The 15,132-nt window shown below is 48.5% G+C and overlaps 1 protein-coding gene across 1 annotated transcript in view; it reads left to right on the top strand.

Annotated features, from left to right (window-relative positions):
* Window positions 1-836: 836 nt before the first annotated feature.
* Window positions 837-15,132, top strand: part of LOC135813162 (neurocan core protein-like) — a 39,270-nt gene continuing 24,974 nt past the window's right edge. Inside the window, exons 1-3 of the mRNA XM_065326380.1 lie at window positions 837-909; window positions 1,552-1,623; window positions 7,022-7,093. The gene's annotated coding sequence lies outside the window, so the exon portion shown is untranslated. The remainder of the gene's footprint in view (window positions 910-1,551; window positions 1,624-7,021; window positions 7,094-15,132) is intronic.

Raw genomic sequence — 15,132 nt, 5'->3', positions numbered from 1 at the left:
CGACTGGTGCATGAAATATCAGAGGCTCGTGTCTCCGAAAGAACATTACAGCTTGCTTTTTTGTCCTGAGGAAAGCATTTGACCGAGTATGGCATCAGGGCCTGATAGCCAAGCTCAAGCACTACGGTGTCCAGGAAGCAGTACTGCGATGGTTCTCGGCGTACTTGATAGGGCGTAGGCAGCGAGTGCGAGTTGAGGGCATTACATCAGCCTTACGCCCCATCCCGGCAGGAGTGCCTCAGGGTTCAGTCCTGGGACCACTGCTGTTTCTGGTGTACCACATCGACCTGCCTGCCACTTGCGAAAATGCCAGCACCAGGTGCAGCTAGTTTGCCGACAACACAGTCCTCGTCTGTTCCAGCAGCTCCGCCGCACACTGCGAACTGCAACTGCAGAGCAGTGTGTCAGCTGCCGCTGGATGGTTGGAGAGCAGTGTGTCAGCTGCTGCTGGATGGTTGGAGCACTTGTACCTCCTCATCAGCACTGCAAAAAACGGTAGCAAACCAAGCTACCAGTCATGGTGCAAAGGACGCACCACCGACATTAACATAGCTTGTCGCTCTAAGGCCAGAGTGCTCTAACTACGAAAAGTAGAGTACGTTTTTTTACGTACGGTTTTGCTTTTATAAAGTCTGCAACAAGCGTGGATAGTGCTTAGGGAGTCTTGGCAATCTGTTGAAAGTAACATTCTATGGTCGAAGGTTAAGAGGCCGTTTTTACCAAGTCAAGGTTAACTCTGGGCAGTTGATGAGTCAGATGTAATCATGAGCCAATGCGAGTTGTCGTATGGATGTATTTCTCGGTATATGCCTACTCGCTCTCTTCCTGTGTTTTCAGAGCTTTATTCAACAATGAACTAAGTGCTTTACCAGAGGGATTGTTCCCAAACCAACCAGCATTTACAAAGCTGTGAGTTTCACCTTAACAAACTATTTCCACTCCACTCTCTCTAGTTGTCACGAACCCGACATAACTGGGGCGTCTCGGTGCAGCCCCTGCTCAGTAGTTATCGCGTTTGTCCTAGTCTCAGTACCATTGTCTTTCATTACCATTGTCTTTCATTACCATTGTCTTTCATTACCATTGTCTTTCATTACCATTGTCTTTCATTACCATTGTCTTTCATTACCATTGTCTTTCAGTATTATTTTCCAGTTGGGTATCTGAACATAGGAAACAAAATCTGTCCTATTAGCGCTTTCTCTTTCCGTAAAAAGAAAGAAAGAAAAATAACACCTGCGAATCCACGTTGATGAGAGCAGTACGAAATGTATGTACATGTTGCAGTTTGTATTGAACTGCACACTTTGTTATAAACTGAACATTCCAGATCCCGCAAACAACATCACCTGCCAATTTCGTGTGAAATCAGAGAGTTTGAGTTGCACACAGACTTTGTTTTCTCAGGCATACTCTTTCTCTCTCTCTCTCTCTCTCTCTCTCTTGACGATACCAATATTCAAAAGAAAAGTATGATGCCTGATGCAACACGTTTTCCTTGTCAATTTCTCCAATTGGTTGCCACTTTCTTCTCTATACACTGTCTACCAGATGGCTATCGAATAATCAACTTAGCCGAATACCCGCTGGGATATTTCGATCAACACCCAATTTAAAAGTTTTGTAAGTCTTAAGTACCGTATTCATTGGAAATTTGTGTGCAAAACTGTTACAGGTAGACTCAAGCATGTTTCGCTAGGACAGTCTACACAGACCTATGGCCTCCTGTAAGGAGACCATAAGTCTGTGGGGAATGCCATAGGCCGGTGGGGGGGGGGGGGGAGAATGCCCTAGGCTTGTGGGAAGTGCCCTAGAGAAACATGGATGTATGTTTGACAGCTGAAAGATGCTTTTTGAGTTGTGCCTTTCCGTACGGAAAAGGTGTAGAAAAACGAAACGTGGATTTGTGTCGTGAGAGTCATTACTTAACTGTATCTATGTTCTATTGATTGTATGCATGTATCGTTTTCCATTGTCCTATTGATTGTATGCATGTATCGTTTTCCATTGTTCTATTGATTGTATGCATGTATCGTTCTCCATTGTTCTATTAATTGTATGCATGTATCGTTTTCCATTTTTGTATTGATAGTACTTCCTCTGTTAAGGAAAACTTCGTTGCGTTTTTACAGTTCGGTACAGGGAGTCGTACGACTCCCTGGTTCAGTCCAAATCATTCTATGGCTACGAAAACGCTTTGCAAAGTGGAAAACAATGCAGGATATGAAAGATAATTATTTGCAGATATCACACAGCTCGTTTCAAAGCAGTCCAGCTTCACTCTTCGTCGGAATCTGATGACGACTCACTCCCTGATGACATCGAGTCTGCATCTTTGCTGCCTGTTGCCGCCAGCGCTGCCAGCATTTGTTCCGCAGCCTTTACAAGTTTCCCAGACACGATAATTTTGATCGTGGAGATCGCCAAGTTCTTCGCTCGAACCGTGAGCGTGACGTAACGACCAGCAGTGCCTGAGCGCTGGCCGGCTCCTGGACACTTCTTCGAGCCACGAGGTCTTTCAAACTGGTTCTAATTTTCGCACTTTGGTGCCATGTGCGCGCGCCTGGGGTTGTGTTCTGGTGACATCCTGTCAAGAAACAGTTCTGCTTCGCCGATTTTTCAAAGGACTCCACGCTTTTCGGAGGTTCAAAAGCCTGTCAGAACAATGGACGACAACTCAGCTACCCTGTGTAGGGAAAAGATCACTGACATGTATGTCTAATGCCGACAGAAATATCATGACAAGAACACTAAAAACGCAACGAAGTTTTGCTTATCGGAGGAAGTATGCATGTATCGTTTTCCATTGTTCTATTGATTGTATGCATGTATCGTTTTCCATTGTTCTATTGATTGTATGCATGTATCGTTTTCCATTGTTCTATTGATTGTATGCATGTATCGTTTTCCATTGTTCTATTGATTGTATGCATGTATCGTTTTCCATTGTTCTATTGGCTGTATGCATGTATCGTTTTCCATTGTTCTATTGATTGTATGCATGTATCGTTCTTCACTGTTGTATTGATTGTATGCATGTATCGTTCTTCACTGTTGTATTGATTGTATGCATGTATCGTTCTTCACTGCTGTATTGATTGTATGCATGTATCGTTTTCCATTGTTCTATTGATTGTATGCATGTATCGTTTTCCATTGTTCTATTGATTGTATGCATGTATCGTTTTCCATTGTTCTATTGATTGTATGCATGTATCGTTTTCCATTGTTCTATTGATTGTATGCATGTATCGTTTTCCATTGTTCTATTGGCTGTATGCATGTATCGTTTTCCATTGTTCTATTGATTGTATGCATGTATCGTTCTTCACTGTTGTATTGATTGTATGCATGTATCGTTCTTCACTGTTGTATTGATTGTATGCATGTATCGTTCTTCACTGCTGTATTGATTGTATGCATGTATCGTTTTCTATTGTTGTATTGATTGTATGCATGTATGACGTATCATCATGCAAGTGCAAATTCTGCTCTCGAAATCATCGTCATACCGCGAATATTGTTGCTGAATTCGAATGGGAATGTTGTCATGCCAAACTTCCGTATTGATAAATGTTTGGAGTGGAAGTAAACTGTCAGCGCCTTCTAGGTTCCGTCTCGTCACATAGCTAAGATGGTTAGAGCATTGCTAATGACAAGAAAGGTCCGAGCTCGCGTCCTGTTGGGGTTGGCATTTTTTCCACTTTTCAGGCAGTTCACTTCCCCGAGTGGTGCTTTGAATTTGTGTGCATGTACCTGTGAACACAATGGGGAAGCAGCACCTGTCCACCTGTCCACCTGTCCACCTGTCCACCTGTCCACCTGTCCACCTGGTTATCAATAAAGCAATTCCACCTTCACTACATCTGCTCTCTGGCCGACCTCATGACACCAGCAATATGACTCCAATGTGTAGATACTGACGAATAGTTTTTCCTCTATACAGCAGCGCTGTTTCGACCACGGTAGGTCTCATCAAGGAAGATTGAGAATAGTGAATGGCTAGAATTAATTTGAAGTAGAAAGGAAAGGGACATATGGATACGAGTTTATGGCTCAACAACCGAGTTTCAAATTAATTTGAAGACACGGTTTTATACATATCATCATCATCATCATCATCATCATCATCATCATTTGAACAGCCTCTTGTACGGGCAAGCAAAACGCAATGCATCAAAATTCAATTAGAATGAAAAAAGAGAGGAAAATGAACACAAAGTGTACTGGAACTCGATATAAAAGAGAACGCAAAGTGCAGTTGAACACAGTGAGCATGGGCCTACCAATCAGAGAAGACCTCATAGAGAAAATGACCAAAACCCAAACAAACAAGAACAATAAAATATGGAATAAAAGAACAAACATAAAAAACTTAAGACACGCACACATCAACGTGCTCTAAGGGTATGGCAGCTTGTTAAAAAGCTGTGGCGCTGGCGCTTGTATGATGCCCGCGAACCACGTACGCAAGTAATACACCAGCAGAGCAAACACAGCGACAATACAGATCGAAGTTGTCCCATAACTACAGAATAATGTAACTCAGGATTTTTCTGAACAACAAGTGATACCAAATTTTTCCAAAAAACGAGACCCCTCTGGCCCACACATGCCTGATGTTGAAAAAAACTAATTGTGTAAATGATGCTCTCTCTACAATATTTACACGGGCCTGTTCATAGGTCTTCAGCTGACGCATGACGTCTGTACGCGACAGCAGGCTTGCCTGATGCATGACGTCTGTGCGCGACAGCAGGCTTGCCTGATGCATGACGTCTGTACGCGACAGCAGGCTTGCCTTCGGGTGCGTTACTCGTACATCAAAAAAGGCATCCTGCTGCCGGGTCCAGGGCTGTGCTGTGTGGCACGGAGATGGTAATGCCACCGGCCAGCCAGACCCTTGGTTAACACCACGTATGCCGCATGTGGCTAGTTCCTCGCCAGTCCAGCCAGAGACTTGAGTTCCTGTGCCCAGCAGCGCGACTTTGCGGATATACATTCTTCCGTATACCTGGCCAATCCCAGCACACCGCCCAAGTAACGGGCTCCTTCGGCTGATATAGTCACCCCGGTACCGTCAAACACCTCTCTCGCTCGATCGAGGTGCTCTGGCTTCGTAACGAGGATGGTCTTGGCTGCATTGGCGTGGTAACCATATCTGCGGCCAGCCTGTTCGACAGTATCCCAGTACTGTGGGAGCTGCAGGAGCCTATCCGCCGCCGCATCGTCATCTGCATACCAGGACTGGACGACCGACGGGCAAGCCACTGCTAGGTGCTTCACCAGAGGTGCTGTGGCAACAACATACACTACCATTGCCAATGGGTCCCCTTGGCATGTCCCTTCCTGTGACAATATCTTACCGCCACCAGCAACGAAAAGGCGAATTGGGGAGCTGTAGGTGTTGACAAATACTTTTGCCTAGAGCGGGGCAAATGTGGGGAACGTTATGGAGTGCGGCCTGATGATTCAGCGAGTTGAACGCTTTTGATGCGTCGACCAACAATACTCCTTCCGTATTTGGTCCAGCGAACATGGACACGCGTGACGTTCTAGAACGTCACGAATCAGTACGGGACTACATCGATTCCGCACTTCTTCCGTGGCGTGGCGTCGAGCTGTACCGATGCACAGAGGAGCTGTACCGATGCACAGAGGAGCTGTACCGATGCACAGAGGAGCTGTACCGATGCACAGAGGAGCTGTACCGATGCACAGAGGAGCTGTACCGATGCACAGAGGAGCTGTACCGATGCACAGAGGAGCTGTACCGATGCACAGAGGAGCTGTACCGATGCACAGAGGAGCTGTACCGATGCACAGAGGAGCTGTACCGATGCACAGAGGAGCTGTACCGATGCACAGAGTAGCTGTACCGATGCACAGAGGAGCTGTACCGATGCACAGAGGAGCTGTACCGATGCACAGAGGAGCTGTACCGATGCACAGAGGAGCTGTACCGATGCACAGAGGAGCTGTACCGATGCACAGAGGAGCTGTACCGATGCACAGAGGAGCTGTACCGATGCACAGAGGAGCTGTACCGATGCACAGAGGAGCTGTACCGATGCACAGAGGAGCTGTACCGATGCACAGAGGAGCTGTACCGATGCACAGAGGAGCTGTACCGATGCACAGAGGAGCTGTACCGATGCACAGAGGAGCTGTACCGATGCACAGAGGAGCTGTACCGATGCACAGAGGAGCTGTACCGATGCACAGAGTAGCTGTACCGATGCACAGAGGAGCTGTACCGATGCACAGAGGAGCTGTACCGATGCACAGAGGAGCTGTACCGATGCACAGAGGAGCTGTACCGATGCACAGAGGAGCTGTACCGATGCACAGAGGAGCTGTACCGATGCACAGAGTAGCTGTACCGATGCACAGAGGAGCTGTACCGATGCACAGAGGAGCTGTACCGATGCACAGAGGAGCTGTACCGATGCACAGAGGAGCTGTACCGATGCACAGAGGAGCTGTACCGATGCACAGAGGACTCCTAGGATCTATGTGCACAGTAAATAAATGCGAGTCGCTCCGTAAGTTTGAACTGCAGTTACATGCACATGCGTGTGCATGCATTTCAAAAATTTAATATCAAATTTAAAATTTAATATCAAATTCGCGTATAACTACCTTTCTGAAAACGATCATAACTTTTGTAATCTTTTGTTGTATTTCCAAAACAAAAACAGTTCTGTGCTCAGGATACATGAAAGAATCGTTTGAAATCAAGTTTGCTTACATAGAGTGAAATTAAAAATTTCCTGCGTGGCAGAGGTTTTCAATTGGCCCGGGCTCAGAAGGTTAAGTGTACTGGGGACATCATTGATACTGGGGACATCATTGATACTGGAGAGATCATTGATACTGGGGACATCATTCATACTGGAGATATTATTGATACTTGCGCAACAGATTCTAGCACACTGAAGTGCAAGAAGACCCTGTGAACACTATAACACTATTCCTCCTCAATATTCCTCCTCAATATTCCTGCTCTTTCCGTGTTCAGGGATGTTCGGCACAATAGACTTGTTGAGCTGCCAGCCGGACTGTTTCAAAATCAAAGAAATTTGGAACACCTGTAAGTTTTATCTATCAGGTTCGGCCTCATTTCCTCTGTGCTGCGCTGATGAGTTCACAAAGAACGAAACAGCATGCTGTCCGCAGATTGAGTAAGTTTTATCTACAATTTTTTGTAAAACCTTTAAATCCCACATATCAGCCCAGATCATTGCCCAGATCAGGGTAAACCTTCGCTTGTGTTCGATATCAAATTAAAAATGACGTTGAAGTCGAGCGGAAGAAAAGTCGACCTAACAACTTCTCATCACTTTCCTGTCTTTCTTGTCGCTCGTCATTCCTACCGCCTGAGCATTGTCAGTGAAGCCAATGAACTACTTGGGCAAGCAAGTGTCTGAGTACACCCCAAATACTACAATAACTATTCTTCCTTGTTAGTCAGCTGAGTGATGGCATGGCTGAACAGGATCAGACACATACCAATGCTCATACACGTATCTTACACAGATATGCCACTTTCAACATTTGTACAGAGATGCCACTTTCAACATTTGTACAGAGATGCCACTTTCAACATTTGTACAGAGATGCCACTTTCAACATTTGTACAGAGATGCCACTTTCATCATTTGTACAGAGATGTAGTGTACCACTTATGTAGAGCTCTCCAGGCACAAATATCACCAGGGATGCAAATGTACAGATACGCTCCGTTTCCAGCGCGACAAACACCTCGTGAACACCAGATAGCAGCGCGAGTCAGTGTCGCTCATGGAGGTGCTGAACAAGCGCTGAGGAGTTGATGGTTCGATGGACTTCTCGTGCGCTCTGGATGGTAGTCGTGAGTCAGCCAAGTGAGAATTCAAGTCGTCAGGAAAACCGTGAGCTCCCATGTAGGGAGCAACACACAATTTCCCAAGTGTCGCCGAAGTCACACCAGCCTCTTCTTTGTAGTGATAGTGACTGCGTTGTTCTTACACCACCTAGCTGTCATATGTTGCATTCTACACATCACTGCATGTGTCGTACTCACACCTTCATGATGTGCTACATTCGCACTGCTGTATGTTATAGTCTCTTGTCATTCCAGTAATCATTACATTCTGGCTAGCTCACTACACTGGCGCAGTGAACAGCTCAAGCAACTTGACGCTATGGCAAAGGGACGACCTCCGAAAGAATTTTCTCCTGGCTATGGTGGAGATATGGGCGCAGACTTCAATCTCTGGCTAGAAGATGTCGATGATTATATGAAGATCTGCCAAGTGACGGACCCAGGAGACAAGAAGTGCCTTTTCTTGAATCTCGCCGGTCTCAATGTCAGGAGGATCGTCAAAGGTTTAGTCGTTCCCGTTCCAGACGATGCAACTGACGATAACCCGGGAGACACTTACAAAGCCCTCACTGAGTCACTTCATTGCCATTTTCGACCGTCCATCAATGCGACGTCAGAGCGGCACAAGTTTCGTCAGATTAGGCAGCTGCCTGACGAATCGGTTTCAACCTTCATGAGTCGGCTGAGGGAGAAAGTGGAACTGTGTAGTTTCGCATCGACAGATGTTGACACGGTAGTCAATACTCAAGTCCGCAACCAGTTAATTGCTGGATTGAGGTCGCAAGACTCGAGGCGCGAACTATTGAAGGAGCCTAAGCTGACTTTGGCAGACGCTCTCTCGAAGGCAGTTGCTATGGAAGCATCACTTTTGGACTCCAACCTGTACAACAGTGAACCAGGACCTAGTGTAGCAGCATGTGTGAAGCCAGAGACCACAGCGGCTGTGTCAGGCAGTGAACCCAAGCACCAGCTCAAAAGGAAAATGACGAAAGGTCCTGGCTGCAAGTACTGTGGTCGAAAGCATGCCAATGGAATGCAGTTCTGCCCAGCAGCGCATGTCCGTTGCAACAGCTGCAGGAAAGTTGGCCATTTCGAAGCGGTTTGTCTCTCACGCAAGCCTAACAAAGCCAATGCAGTAGATGCGGAGGAAGACAGTGACACTGCACAAGTGGTGTACGATTCTATTTTCGCGTGCAGCGATAAGGCAGCCAGAGGCCAGTTCACCATGACACTGATGGTGAATGGCAAGCCATGTGAGGGATTGCTTGACACCGGAGCAACACGCACCATTCTCACGGATGATGTGGTGCAGCCTACCCGCTCAAGTGACCGCATACTTCGAGCATACAACGGTGGCGAAGTGAAGACTCTTGGCATGGCGGACGTCGATATTGCTGTAGGAGACAACACCATTCTCTGTGAATGTTTCGTTGTACCGGCTGGCAAGAGTTCTGTATTGTTTGGACAAGATGTCATCTCACAATTGGAACTGCTTGTGAATGCACACATGGCGGATACAGCACGTCTTGTTGAAAATGCTCCAGTTTCTATCACTGTGGACAAGAGCGCTAGACCGGTAGCCCAACCAGCTCGTCGCCCTCCATTTAGCGCCAAAGCCGACATAGAAAAGGAGTTGGCACGCCTGGCTAAAGGCTGACATCATTGAGCCCGTGAAGGAGGCATCGCCTTGGGTCTCGCCTGTTGTGCCTGTCCGTAAGTCTAACGGTACACTCCGGTTATGTGTGGATTATAGACAGCTGAATAAGTCCATCATTAGAGAACGCCATTCTCTCCCAACGGTAGACGAAATAACCAGCGAGTTAGCAGGAGCACAAGTATTCTCAGTGTTGGATGCCGAATCGGGATTCCACCAGCTGTTACTGGAGGAAGAATCACGATCGTTTACAACGTTTCCTTCACACTGTGGATCGTATCGATTCAAGAGACTGCCGTTTGGTATTTCATGCGCCCCCGAAATATTTCAGCGAGTGGTGTCAGATATTCTAGTTGGCCTGCCGGGTGTTGTTGTCTACATAGATGACATATTGATTTTCGGAGGGAATCAAGTTGAGCATGATGCTCGCCTGGCGAGTGTCTTGGAACGCCTGAAGGCAGCAAACCTCAAGCTGAACTGGGCCAAGTGTCACATCGGCAAAGACCAGGTCAAGTACCTGGGCCACACGTTGACCAGAGATGGAGTTCAGCCGGACAGCAGCAAGCTAAGCGCTATCGCCGACATTGCCGCCCCAAAGACTGTAGCGGATGCACACCGCTTCTTGGGTATGGTCACGTACTTAGGAAAGTTTGTTCCTTGCCTGACTGAAGCCACAGAGCCGTTACGCCAGCTGATGAAGCGTGAACCATTCACTGTGAACGATGATCTTCTCAAAGCGTTCTCCACAGCTAAGCAAGCTGTAGTCTCTTCATTGCAAACACTTGCATATTTCCAGCCGGATGTAAACGTACCGACAGCAATCAGCTCTGATGCCTCACCTTCTGGTCTGGGAGCTATTCTGTGGCAGCAAAGCAAGGCTGGACAATGGCTGCCCATTACATGCGCCAGCCGCACGCTCACGGACACAGAGTCCCGATATTCGCAGATGGAGCGCGAGATGCTCGGCATAGTGTTTGCACTGACCCGTTTTCGCCAATATGTTCTGGGTCGTCATGTACAGGTGTACACTGATCACAAACCTCTCATACCGATTGTGCAGAAGGTATTTGACGATGTGCCGCCTCGATTGCAGTGCTGGTTAGTCGCGCTCATGCCGTACGATTACTCCCTCAAGCATGTTCCAGGGAAGGAGCTCTTCTGTACTGATGCACTTTCCAGAGCCCCGGTAGCGTCTACTGATGCTTCTCCAGCCGAATCGCGTTCTCTCCATGAGTATGTTGGCCTAGTTTTGGAAGCCGCTCCAGTAGGCATTGCAGACATTCGTTGTGCTGCACAAGATGATCCAGTAGTGAGCAAAGTGATTCAACGCGGACTGTATGATTCGTGGCTTGACATTTTGCCACCGGAGCACCCCTACTATCTCGTCCGTGATCAGCTGACAGTGGTAGATGGCATCTTAATGTTCAGTGGCAGATTCGTTATTCCTGAAGGTTTACGAACAGCGATCATGACCCTAGCACACGAAGGACATCCTGGACAAGAGGCCTTCCAAGACACCCTGCGCCAGAGAGTCTGGTGGCCAGGAATGACTAAGGATGCAAGCACATACGTGCAACGCTGCTCTGAATGCAGGAGGAGACGTACCAATAATGCGCAAGAGCTCCAACCAACTGAGGTTGTTGGCGTCTGGAGAAAGCTGGCAGTGGACATCGTATCCATTGAGGGGTACTCGATTCTCTCCATAGTCGATTATGGCTCCAGGTACCCTATTCTGAAGATAATGCGCTCGACACCCTCAGCTTCCGTCATCAATGAACTTGATGAGGTATTCTCTGCATTTGGTCTTCCCGAGACTTTAGTTTCGGACAACGGCCCTCAGTTTGTCTCTGGGGAGATGTCTTCATTTCTCAGCCGGCTTACAATTACACATGTACGATCCAGCCCAAGGTATGCCCGCTCGAATGGCATGGTGGAGTGTCTGCATCGAGTGTTAAGGGAGAGACTGTCTGCCACATCTCCCTTTCCAGAGGCGTCTTAACCAAGTGTTGTTGGACATTCGATGTTCGAGGCATAGAATGCTCGGTACATCACCAAGTGAAGCTTTGTTCTCTCGACCACTGCGTACAAGAGTCCTGGCACAACTCCACCCCACCGTTGTGAATCCCCAGCACCAGCTGAAAGCAAAAGCTGAAATGTCTGCACAACACGACTCCCGACGTGGCGTGAGAATGCTTTCTGAGCTTCGGCCCGGCACAAAAGTCACTGTGCAGGACGAGTACTGCGACAAGTCTCAGTCATGGACCGTGGTGAACCAGTTCGGCCGTCAGGTAGGAGTGACCGATGGCTCTCGCTACCTACTGAGGAATAGGCAGCATGTACGAGAGTTTGTTTCACCGCATCGCCCGGACGATTCTCCACCCATGTCGTCAGCGAACCCGTCTTTCAGCCGTCATTAGGTGGACCTTCAGCGAGCGCCAGCACAGGCGGCTCCTCGGATCGGTCAGCCATCAGTGCCGGAACCAGATAGAACCGGAACTGGACAGTCTGCTCGGATTGGTCAGTCTACAGTGCCAGGTGCTGTTTCGGCATGTCTACCGTCTGTGGATCTGCCTCCGGGCTCGCCATGCCACAACATGCCACTCTCTCAACCTTCATCTGCACGTGAAAGCCAGCCTGCTCCGAAGGAACACACTCCAGCTGCTTCCGGCAAGCACTCATTCGTCGATGGTGCAGTCACTCGCTCCGGACGGCTTATCAAATTTACTGAGAAGGCACGGCTCTACGCAGACAGTTTATCCTAAAAGATTATTGCAACAATGCATCATACTCACTCTGAAAGTTCAACTTGACAACTTTTTGTGTTTTTTTGAAGTTGAGTTCCTATCTTCCTCCATTGGGTGCTTTGAAATTCAACACTTCATATTGTGTTCTCTCTTCTTCTTCTTCTTTTTTTTTTAAATTCCTTCTATTGCTTTCCCCGGCACCGGCTTTTTTGTTTGGGAGAAGGAGTGATGTAGTGATAGTGACTGCGTTATTCTTACACCACCTAGCTGTCATATGTTGCATTCTACACATCACTGCATGTGTCGTACTCACACCTTCATGATGTGCTACATTCACACTGCTGTATGTTATAGTTTCTTGTCATTCCAGTAATCATTACATTCTGGCCAGCTCACTACTTCGAAGTACATTCTTCACAATGACATGTTCTTCACTAAGAAATGTATAAAATGACATTAGAGACCCTTAGCCAAAGTACGATAACGCTAACTTTTACGGTACTCACTCCCAGTCGTGACAAAAGACGTTATCGGGTAACGGAAAAACGTTAAACAGCTCAAAATAACAGGCCGACGTTTGTTATGGTAATTCTGCAAAAAATGCAAAACTCGCATTGTTTTCTAACTGACGGGAGATAAAAAGCAAGCGCAGATCGAGATCAAAGTCGAGATTGCTTCTTCTTGTGACATTTAGCTTTTTTTGGCGAGTTTTGCCTTTCAGTTGACAATGTCTGTGTCCTCTGCTTCATGCCTTTCACCCTCCATCCCATCTTGGAAACAAAGGACCGGTTCCGCGGCACACCTGAGGAAGAAATTCATTGGCCTCTCCCAGACGTGCTGGTGCTGAAGAACCCTTACAGTCTTCGGTGCTGCATTTAGGAAAGGTTTTCCAAGGACTTGGGCACAGCGAAAGCTCATTTTCGCCATGCCTTTGCCATTCCAGTGAAAGACGTCGCCAAAGTATTCGTTTGGAACGACAGCAAACTAATCCCTGGTTCAAAATTTTGAATTTCCCGCACTCGTTTCCACCAAAATTCATATCGCCATGGTTGTCACGACTACTTCGTCTGAACTATAACGTACATTGTGCTAAGGGAAAAATCAGCTTGAACGATTTGAAGTACGGAAAGATTTGCAATTACGTTAGCGTTTTTTTTAGCTATCCTCCCCACTTCTGCTCAGTACGCTGGGTCACTGTTCCATGATGGCTAGCCTTGCCACGTCTCCTCAGCACGCTGGGCCACTGTTCCATGATGGCTAGCCTCACCATATCTCCTCAGCACGCTGGACCACTGTTCCATAATGGCTAGCCTCGCCATTTCTCCTCAGCACGCTGGGCCACTGTTCCATGATGGCGAGCCTCGCCACGTCTCCTCAGCACGCTGGGCCACTGTTCCATTATGGCTAGCCTCGCCACGTCTCCTCAGCACGCTGGGCCACTGGTCCATGATGGCTAGCCTCACCACGTCTCCTCAGCACGCTGGGCCACTTTTCCATGATGGCTAGCCTCGCCACGTCTCCTCAGCACGCTGGGCCACTGTTTCATGATGGCTAGCCTCGCCACGTCTCCTCAGCACACTGGGCCACTGTTCCATGATGGCTAACCTCGCCACGTCTCCTCAGCACACTGGGCCACTGTTCCATGATGGCTAGCCTCGCCACGTCTCCTCAGCACGCTGGGCCACTGTTTCATGATGGCTAGCCTCGCCACGTCTCCTCAGCACACTGGGCCACTGTTCCATGATGGCTAGCCTCGCCACGTCTCCTCAGCACACTGGGCCACTGCTCCATGATGGCTAGCCTCACCACGTCTCCTCAGCACACTGGGCTACTGTTCCATGATGGCTAGCCTCGCCACGTCTCCTCAGCACGCTGGGCCACAGTTTCATGATGGCTAGCCTCGCCACGTCTCCTCAGCACACTGGGCCACTGTTCCATGATGGCTAGCCTCGCCACGTCTCCTCAGCACACTGGGCCACTGCTCCATGATGGCTAGCCTCACCACGTCTCCTCAGCACACTGGGCCACTGCTCCATGATGGCTAGCCTCGCCACGTCTCCTCAGCACGCTGGGCCACTGTTCCATGATGGCTAGCCTCGCCACGTCTCCTCAGCACGCTGGGCCACTGTTCCATGATGGCTAGCCTCACCACGTCTCCTCAGCACGCTGGGCCACTGTTCCATGATGGCTAGCCTCACCACGTCTCCTCAGCACACTGGGCCACTGCTCCATGATGGCTAGCCTCACCACGTCTCCTCAGCACACTGGGCCACTGCTCCATGATGGCTAGCCTCACCACGTCTCCTCAGCACACTGGGCCACTGCTCCATGATGGCTAGCCTCACCACGTCTCCTTAGCACACTGGGCCACTGTTCCATGATGGCTAGCCTCACCACGTCTCCTCAGCACATCTATCTTCCCGGCTACATCCATGTAGAACAATCACTTCGTCTGGGTCCCCGCTTAGTTGTGTGCTGTAAGTAGGGCTTTAAGTATTGAAGCAGTTCTTACCGGAATAGCTACAGCCCTTTTCAACCTAGTTGCGCGCCTCCTCCACCGTAGCAAATGGTTGGGTGGATTTTTCTTGGGCTGCACTCAATTTACTGCCGACATCGAGGAACTAGGCTGGCGGTGGAGCTGACGCCTGTGCTTTCCTCCGCATCACTTTCTAGCTCGATCAGCGTTGAGTCAAGCGATTCATCATCAGACGTCTCCTCACCACTACTGTCAGAACTGCGATCTTACTGGCCGAAAAACGACTGGTCATCGTTCAGGAGTGCAAAGGAAGCCTCTGCAGAGAAGCCAACAACAGTTTGAGCTAGCCGCGGATCGTCTTCTGCTTCGTTCCGCCATGACTCTCACCTTG

This window comes from Sycon ciliatum, chromosome 3 (genome assembly GCF_964019385.1).
Source record: "Sycon ciliatum chromosome 3, ocSycCili1.1, whole genome shotgun sequence".
Classification (NCBI taxonomy): domain Eukaryota; kingdom Metazoa; phylum Porifera; class Calcarea; order Leucosolenida; family Sycettidae; genus Sycon; species Sycon ciliatum.
The sequence above is the reverse complement of the archived record's forward strand: the minus strand, read 5'-3'. Positions and strand labels throughout refer to the sequence as shown.